Raw genomic sequence first — 9,857 nt, 5'->3', positions numbered from 1 at the left:
ATCTATTAGAGATAGACGTGCTACTACAATAGCTTCAGCTCCGGGAAAAGCTGCAGTTTATATATCATCGCATATTGCTCACACAGTGATTGATCTGGAGCCATGGTGTAGTGGTGATCACGATGTTGTCGGGGTCCTGACACGACCAGTGAAGACTCCTGTCATTCTAGTGTCATTCTACGCCAGACCACAGCGCACACGTATCTGACTCGACATGGGTGCTCGCGTCTGTCGAATGCGAGCACCCATTCGGGTCAGCAGTGCTCTCTACTTCGTTAACAACGTCGCTAACATTACAAGCGACGCACACACGCGGTAACTGTGCCAATTCTTTCGCAGCTGCCCTAGCTGTCTCTACAGTGCTCTGTTGGCACAGCACCTCGTCGCTCTCACTCTGGCCTTTAACGGCCTCTGCTGCCACTAAGGCATCGTTAGCGGCTAACACTTCGAGTTTACTTATGAACGTGCTGCTAATCTCGCAGGTGCTACACTTTTCTCGGCTTTCGACTGAAATGTGCTATCGACTTCCTGCCACTTTCGCTGCGTCTAGCCTACAGATTTCTCAAGCAGCCGCTGTTGACTTCGCTCGAATTCCTGCTCCAAACCTTCAATCTCTTTGTTCAATGCAGCAACGTACTGCCTCGTTACTTCTGTTAGGTCTTTCTCCTGCGAAATACTTTTCAGTTCATGCCTAGCTTTTTCCTGTTCTTGCCTAATTGCTTCCTGTTCCCGTTTCTTGCTTAGAATTCGGTTACAAATTTGTTCTAAGAATTCCAAATCATTGTTACTTGCGAGAATGGTTTTACGAATTTCTGCTTCCGTCAAGTCCTCCACTACGTCTACCTCGACTTCATCACACAACCACAACAGGTCAGCTCTCGTCAACCTTCTAAGATCCATGGCAGCTGCCCCGACTGGTGGTTAGAACTGTTTTCCTTAATTAATTTGTGCAAACCCACAATATGCAACAAATTCCCGATTCCTATAACTATCAAAATAAACACAACATTTGAAGTCTGGCGAATCAAAAGGAAAAAAACCACGCGCTCACTTACGGTTGCAGCACCCTGCCATCTGGTTCATCGGTCCGCTCTTCCCGGTTCCTCAGGACTATCTGGGTCGAAGGCTCGCTCTGCTTCGCTGTTCCCAGTTCCTCAGGACTACTTTGGACGAAGGCTCTCTTTTCTTCGCTGTTCCAAGTTCCTCGGGACTCCTTTAGACGAAGGCTCTTTTTCGCTGTTCCGGGTTCCTCAGGACTCTCTGGGTCGAAGGCTCTTTCTTCTTCGTTGTTCCCAGTTCCTTAGGACTTCTTTCGACGAAGGTTCATCCGTAGCGCTGCCACCAGTTGTTGGAATCTGGAGGACAATCCCAATTGCTGTCCCCCAGATTTTGGACCTTGCCGTTGGGTGCGGGAGTTGGCCGAGGTTGAGGAGGACTTTGAGATGAAAACTGGATGTTTATGTACATTATTTACAGTGCGAGTAGAAAGAAATTAACGGTCACAAAGTCATTACGGAACGGCAGCAACTCGGACGCTGCAGCCCGTGGCAAGAAGCTCGAAAGAGATAAATGAAGGAATGCTCTCTTGCTGCTCCCGGTCTCTGGCTTTTAACCTCTTTGGTGTCACGAAGTCACGTCACGTTCGGCCAATCTGCAAGCCCACTCAGGTGGCGTCATTTTTGGCCAATCCACGTTCGGCCAATCGGCGAGCCCGCTCAGGTGGCGTCATTTTCGGCCAATGGTAGGCGCCCATGCGAATGTCACACCCGGCGCAGAGGGTCGCTCCTTGGGCTCCAATTGTCCGAGGGACTACTTGTCTGCGGTATTGCCTTCCTGGTCTGCAACTACCGTCACAACGGCGGATGGGGGGGGGATTGCTCCCAGGGCTTCACGGTGCATTACGGACGTCGTTGCCTCGCGGCTTGCAAGCGCCGTCACAATAGGCGGATGGGGGGAGACGGGTTGTCTTCGAGCGACCTTTCAGAGCCGCAAAGGAGCTTTGCTCGGTCCCGTATCTAACATTGCCAAGCGAAAAACGAGATGCGACGTTCGAAGCGGTGGGAGCAAGGCGTTCGACCGCGAGTACTGTTTTCCTCTACTGAGAGGATGTAAAGTAATTGTCTTCGGCTTTTATTACACATTTGTGACACTGACCGGCGAAAAGCATCTGCACCTTTAGGTAGTGCATTAAGCGCTCGCATGGGTCCTTGAGGAGGTCGGCCTAAAGCGCCCGTACGCGTACTTCACACTGCGGTCCGTTGTTTCTTGCAAGTCTGACCCCTCCCATCGTATAACTTAATACATTACCAATAAATGTGCAGGCTTTCGCCTTCACGCGTTAGAGGAGTGTAACATGCTGCCGTTTCCCATGGCCGACTGATCACATTGATAACAAAAGCCCCTTGATAACGCGGCCGAAACACCGCTCTAACCACGCACGAATGGCGAAAAGCAATGGAATAGGCAAATAATGTTTCAAAATCCCGGCTCTGCTTGCAGCGCTCTGCGCCAGAAACTTGCTTAGAACCAAAGCAAAATTAAAGTGACGGTATTATTTTTCATGAGTGCGTATACGGGCTGCAAAAACAGGTTCGTCGCAAAAAGCAAAAGCGAAATGAACAGGCCGGCAAGCGACCCACGTGTAGAGAAAAGGCAAATCCGATGCATTCAAGAAAGTAAATGCACCACTTCTAAATGTGCCGAATTGGCAGTCGGGACGTCTGCACAAAAAAAAACAGATTTCAGTTGTTATCTGTGCATTCGTAAGTGCCGTTGAACACCAACCTCTTAGAAGGCGTGTTCGAATAGATATCCTTCTACAGCTATGCAGTACTGAGTCGGCTTTATCACATCTTCAGTGCCTTGTATTTCTGGTTAACATCCCTGCCTTCTCTCTTTATTTCCTCCTCCTCCTCCCCTTCTTGATGACCTACACTGGAATTCTGCGGCAGATATCCGTTATCCTTGCCTTGAGCTCATCTGACGTCGTCGGCTCGATCATGTAAACACGATCTTTCACGTAACTCCAAAGAATGAAGCCTAGTGGAGAGAGGTCAGGTGACCTAGCCGGTTAATTTTCAGGCCTGTGCCTTCCAATCTATTGCGCATGAAAAGTCGCATCCAACCAGTTTCGTGCTCGGCTGCTGCTGTGTGCTGGCTCCCCATCTTGTTGATACCCCAGAAATGGACGACGTGACAGCGGGACTTGGATGAGAAACTCATCGACCACTCCTTCAAAGATTTCGTCCACGTAACGTTGTCCAGTCTCTGTTGGATCGAAGAAGATGGGACCGATTATAGCACCGGCGTAAATTCCGCACCACACATTGAACGACCGCTGGTGCCGATTGCGCTGTACCCACTGTGGACTGGAGTCGCTCCAATAGTGCGCACTGTGCAAATTTACCTGGGCGTTTCTGCGAAAATTGGCTTCATCTGTGCACATGATGTTGTTGAAAAATTCCGGTAACTCATCGGCTTTTGTGACGACCCAATTCGAGAAATCTAGACGATTCTGCAGGTCCCTCTCTTCCAAGCATTGGTGCACGTTAAGGTGGTACAAGGGCCGAGTCATTTAGAATACTCCAAATTGATGACTCGGAAATTGGTATCTAAGCGACCTCGTCCCGCACGCTAGCATGATGGTTTGAGGCCATAAATGCTAGAACATCCGTGCGTAGGCTAGAAACCAATGATGGAGTCCTCCGCCGCTGTTTCTGCAAACTGCTGGGTTATCTCAGGTTTTCATAATTTCTGATGATAGTCGATGCGTTTGGTCTACCACCACATTTCCGCGACTGATATACAGTATTTGCTGCCTTCCCCTTGTTGCCATTTGCAGCTCCCAAGGCAAAGGTCGTGTTTGCCTTCTGCTCATTAAAGAAAGACATGGCGACTGGGACGAAACAAAGCGCACTTTTAAACCTTTGGACTGACGTTCTCAATTCGCTTTTGTGGTGATAGGTACTGTGATGAAAAAGAAAAGAGCCACCCGTGTACGTTAGCTACGCTAAGACAACAGCATCACAGCTTGCTGCGAACTAACACTAAACGTGTCGTGTTACTTCGGCCGGGGCGCGGTAAAGCACTGGCTAGCTCGATTATGTTTTTTCTTTATTTCCTTTATTTCGTTCTGGCTAGCTAAGAAGGAGCCTATTCGATGGCGCTGCTTTATGATGCAGGTTGGAGTTCAGTGACGTATGGTATGGTATGAAGCAGTTTATTTAGGTCCTGAGGGATCAGTCTGGGACTGATGCGGGCCGCTCCCACGTCGGGACAGAGATGTCGAGCCCCTCTGCCGTCCCACGGGCCCTCTGGACAGCCCTGAGTTAGTCCGCCAGTATTTCACTGAGCAGCATCCGTTGCCACCACTGTTAACCTCGAGAACCATCACTTGCCAACGCCAAGCAGCGCCAAAACATGTGTTCTAAATCGAGCAAACCCATACATTTACAACAATAGACGTAGTACTTTTCATATTTCGCGGGGTTTATTTATCAGTTGGGAAAAATTAGTACGCGATTAGTACGTCGCTGAAGATACCGCAGTCAGATGTCCCTTGGCTGAGCCTACAAATGCCTCATTGACACTTATGATAGCTCTGGCACCCTGTATATATTTGTAACCTCTGTATGCAAGTGCCGATGTTTCCATCTCTAATAGATGTTGTAAATTATCAGAAGAGCTTTGTTTCTTTTCATGAGTCGTTAGCATTGCTTACTGAAATGAGAAGCAATACTTATACACATATCATTCACCTGCATTACACACGCCGTTGATAAAAGACTCTGCGAAGGTGTCGCTGAAGTCTGCAGGATTTTTTCAAGGTCAAAAAGCACGCTAAGCAATTCGAAGCGAGGTGAACATACAGCAACATATTCATTCTCTTGGCATAGGCTATCCATAGCTTTAGAAATAATTGTTAATTGGCTACATCTTTCTTTTTCAAAAATGTAGTAAGCTTTGTCCCGTGTGTCTATTTAAATATATTTTGTATGCGCATTTCGTTTACAATGTAAATTTAAAACAATGTTGAAGTGAGAAAATACGAATGAGGCAACCGCCGCCGGTGCTTCTAATGCGCTTGTCCTCATATTGTCAGGATTTGCAGAAATGAAAGTATTAATTAAAAGTCGTGCACATCCGCGCCAACAATGATTCAGTTAGTGATTAGCCACAATAAAATGTTAAGTGAAAAGGTAAAGGCAACTCAAAAGAAACCTCAAATGATGTGTGCGACAAAGCTCTGGTAACACTTTACGTGGGGGCCCGGGAGGGGGAGGTTTCGGCGTCACCAAGGGGGGGGGGGGTGGCTCTGCCCCTTATTAGATTTGGCAGTCGTAGCTGCAGGGATGAACTTGGGAGGACGTTGGAGCGACAGGGCTAGGCGAGCAGGATTTATTTGCAGGATTTACATATTAAGCAAGATACATTGGCAGTCTAGTGTGACTCCCATATGGAGCCCGCAAGACTAACCTACAGCAAACAGCTTACGAGCACACAGCTCACTAGTACATTTCGAGCGTGACAACGAGCACTCAGCTCACTACGACGAGCACACCACGAGCACACTCTAGCAGCCGACAACCGCTGCTTATAAGCACTTGTCCCCCCCCCTTGATTCCAAGCGAACGGAAACGTTCGTCCAGTCATCGTTCGACGTCACCGTTCGACGTCACCGAAGATGACCCGCCCTTTTGGAGGAGGGCGAGGGCTGTTGGAGGAGGATGATGACTCACATACACGTGCCGCCCATACACACAGGTGAAAAGGGCCGGAGCCGACGTCAGAAGGCTTCGTAGAACTCTGCTTTGTCCCGGGTGGCGCGGCCGAGGACCACATTCCTGAGCTGACCGCGCGCCACGTGGCTGCCGGCCATTCGCAGTTCTCCGAAATGCGCCCCGTCCGGCCGGATTGGAACACGTGCAGCGGGCTGAAAGCTGGCACGTTGTCACCCCGTACGGCCAGTCCTAACAGCTCCTCCATGGCCCCGAAAATCTCGCCTGGCCAGTGCTGGCAACCGCTGGGCAGGAAGAGAATGGCTGGCGAGCAAGACGATGGCTTTGCTCTCTGCAACCCCTGCGTACTTGGAATGCCTTCAACCATCTTACAACAACTGGCACAGAAGAGTCGACCCGGCAACACAATACCGCTCAGCGTTCAAACGCCCGGAATTAGCTGTTAACCTGCCAGGCTTCCTATCAAAATTTCAATGCAAGTCAATCAACTGGGAACCCCAAATTTTGCCGCAAAATTTCGTGCCGCCAAAGCGAGCGTTCACGTTCCTCTTGAGTTCGACCAAACCCGACTGTCGCGCTGCACAAGAGTAAAGGTTTACGCAGAATTAAACCGAAGGCTCTCAACCACCAATACCCGAACATATCTTAAGCAGCCTAACTTCACGAACAGCCTGTTCTTACCCTATCGCAGTGGCGTACTTATCTCATGTACTGCTGCCACTGAACCGTCTGGCCAACTCCACAGGTACGTCATCACAAACGCGCTAGCTTTGTGGTCCTTATTCCAAACGCGTACTTGCGACGCTTACTCACATTTGTTCCTTTAATCCACACAGGACACGTTCCTTAAACAAACAACCAAACTTGCGTAACTTACGCAACACAGAGGAACCTTTGAACAAATGTGTCTTTTACTAACTAGCTCTACGCACGCGTACTAGAGAAGTCAGAATACGGCTGCCCTCGACACACACTAGCAACCCAGTCATAAACCTTCTGCTTCCTTCCATCCGCACAGGACACGCGCTAAGGGACCTAAGAGCTCTTCTCAGTGCAAATCACGCACTTACTGAATACCTACGCGCTTAACCTTAGAAAATAAAAAACACATAAAACAAAAGAAGGTTAACTAATACACACGCGCTTTACGATAGGCCTCTCAACGATAATCTTGACCTTCAGGTTCCTCACGCACACAAAAATAGAAAGCCTATATACTTATTAATGAACACCTCGCGATACTACATGTTTACAAAAAACGCGTCTTTCAAATCTCGAGCTTCTCTAACAAAACACAAACAAAGCTCATACTCTTGCATATTGAAATAAACTTAAATCGCGAAAATTATCCGATGCTCAAAAAATAAAACAAAAGAGAACGTTTTACTTCTACGGAAGCTCTGTTTGCCTCCCGTTCCAAACGTTTTCGACTGACTCACTTTTGAGCTGTACTCGAGGTGGTCGCGGTTTGAAAGCTATTCTGGCTACCCAGGAACAACAAAAGGGCTGACTCACTATCAGCTCCCCCAAGACGTTACAGTCTCCTGCCAATTTGCGTCCTGGCGCCCCTCTTTCCTCACGAACTCGATTGACCGCGTCCCTACTCCCCACCTGGTCTCGTCTTGCCACCTTGCGCTTCTTCGTACTGCATGCTGAGCTTCGAAGAGAACGACGGAACAACGAGGAATTTAACTGCCCCGTGCCCTTTGTCCGCGTCCGTGCAGAACATGCTTCGCGGTCCCCATTTGACCGGTGGCTCAAACGTGTTTGATGCGTCAACATCGTCAGTGACGACCGCACCTTTCTTTTCCTCGCGCCCTGCCCTTTTGGGTCTCTCGCCGTCTTTGGCGGCGCTACATTAGTCACCGCATTCCTATCTTTAGGGCGCTTCTTTCGGCGGCGCTTTCTCTTTGCATTCTTTTGCATGTCGCCTTCTGGCGCCTCGTACTGGCCGTTACACATCTCATCGGCCCGGATCGGTCTCTTACCCGCACAGTCTGAGTGATTATCATGTAAATCGACTCTATTTTTGCCTCGACTGGCGGACAGCTCAACCGACTCTGGCACAATGCAGCAGGCTTTACTCGAGGTATGCAACTCGCACTCTTGCGAACTGCCCTCTACTGCATTGCCCAGCTCACGCTGTGCATCGACACACAGCCCGTCGGTCTCGGTCGCTGTCTCACGCGCACAGTCCGAATGATTCCTAATTAAATCATCCATCTCTAGGCTACCTAGACTGGCGGAGAACCGCACCGATCCCTGAACAATGCAGTTCTTCTCTCGTGAGCTACGGAGCTCGCCATCCCGAGAACTACTCTCAACTGCATCGTCCAGCTGGCACCTCACTTCGGCACGCAGATCTGACTCGACATGGGTGCTCGCGTCTGTCAAGTCCGCAGTATTCTGTTCCTCGCTAACGACCTCGCTACCATGAGATGCGACGCACACGCGCGGTAACTGTGCCAATTTGTTCGTAGCTGGCCTAGCTGTCTCTACAGTCCTCTGTTGGCACAGCACCTCGTCGCTCTCACTCTGGCCTTTAACGGCCTCTGTTGCCACTAAGGCTTCGTTAGCTGCTAGCACTTCGAGTTCTCTTATGAACGTGCTGCTAATTTCACAGGTACTACTACGTTTCTCGGCTTTCGACGAAAATCTGCAATCTACTTCCTCACACTTTCGCTGCGTCCAGCCTACAGATTTCTCAAGCCGCAGTTCTCCTCATGCGTTTAACTGCTGCAAATCCTGTATCTGTTTCTTTACTGCTGCAATTTCTTTTTCAACCTCCTGCCGTTTTCGCTCGCGCTCTTGGCATTCTTGCTTAATTGATTCCTGTTCCTGTCTTTTTCTTAGAATTCGGTTACCCATTTGTTCGATGAATTTCAAATCATTGTTACTTTCTAGAATGGTTTTACGAATCTCTGATTCCTTCAAGTCCTCCTCTACGTCTACCTCCATCTCCTCACACAACCACAACAGGTGAGCCCTCGTCAAACACATTAGGACCATGGTCGCTACCTTAAGCTTTGGCTCTGCGGTCACACAATACTTGTTGCGATACCCACGCAAATCAAAATACAAGTAAGAGATCCCCAGCGAATCAAATCAAAAACACGGAGAAATTGAAGCCTGGTAAATTTTACAGCCAAAACCAAACGCTTACCCACTGAAGCAGCACCATATCACCAGTCCTTCTCCGCCGTATCCAGTCAGTTGCAAGAGGTGGTCAATCCCAAGTCGCCTCCAACTTGATCAGGATACCGGTCGGTCACCATGTGCCAACGTCCGTCAGCTGCCGTTGCTGTCTCCGAGTCGTAGGCCGATCTAGGAGCCGTAGGCCTATCTCACCGCTGCCATTCAGTTATTAGAGTTGACGGTCGTAGAGAGGAACTCGGTGAACAGGATTTATTTGCAGGATTTACATATTAAGCAAGATACATTGGCAGTCTAGCGTGACTCCCATATGGAGCCCGCAAGACTAACCTACAGCAAACAGCTTACGAGCACACAGCTCACTAGTACATTTTGAGCATGACAACGAGCACTCAGCTCACTACGACGAGCACATAACGAGCACACACTAGCAGCCGACAACCGCTGCTTATAAGCACTTGTCCCCCCCTTGATTCCAAGCGAACGGAAACGTTCGTCCACTCATCGTTCGACGTCACTGTACGACGTCACCGAAGATGACCCGCCCTTTTGGAGGAGGGCGAAGGCTGTTGGAGGAGCATGATGACTCACATACACGTGCCGCACATACACACAGGTGAAAAGGGCTGGAGCCGACGTCAGAGGGCTTCGTAGAACTCTGCTTTGTCCCGGGTGGCGCGGCCGAGGACCACATTCCTGAGCTGACCGCGCGCCACGTGGCTGCCGGCCATTCGCAGTTCTCCGAAGTGCGCCCCGTCCGACCGGATTGGAACACGTGCAGCGGGCTGAAAGCTGGCACGTTGTCACCCCGTACGACCATTCCTAACACCCTCCACACGGAAAACTTCGGAGGGGTCTCGGGCCCCGGATCCACCCCCCTCCCCGCACCCCCCCCCCCCCCACCGTAGCCAGCGCCTATGGCGTTATCAATCCACGGGAGAGGCTACACATCCTTTTTTGTGACCT

Source organism: Dermacentor andersoni, chromosome 5, assembly GCF_023375885.2.
Source record: "Dermacentor andersoni chromosome 5, qqDerAnde1_hic_scaffold, whole genome shotgun sequence".
NCBI lineage: Eukaryota > Metazoa > Arthropoda > Arachnida > Ixodida > Ixodidae > Dermacentor > Dermacentor andersoni.
The sequence above is the reverse complement of the archived record's forward strand: the minus strand, read 5'-3'. Positions refer to the sequence as shown.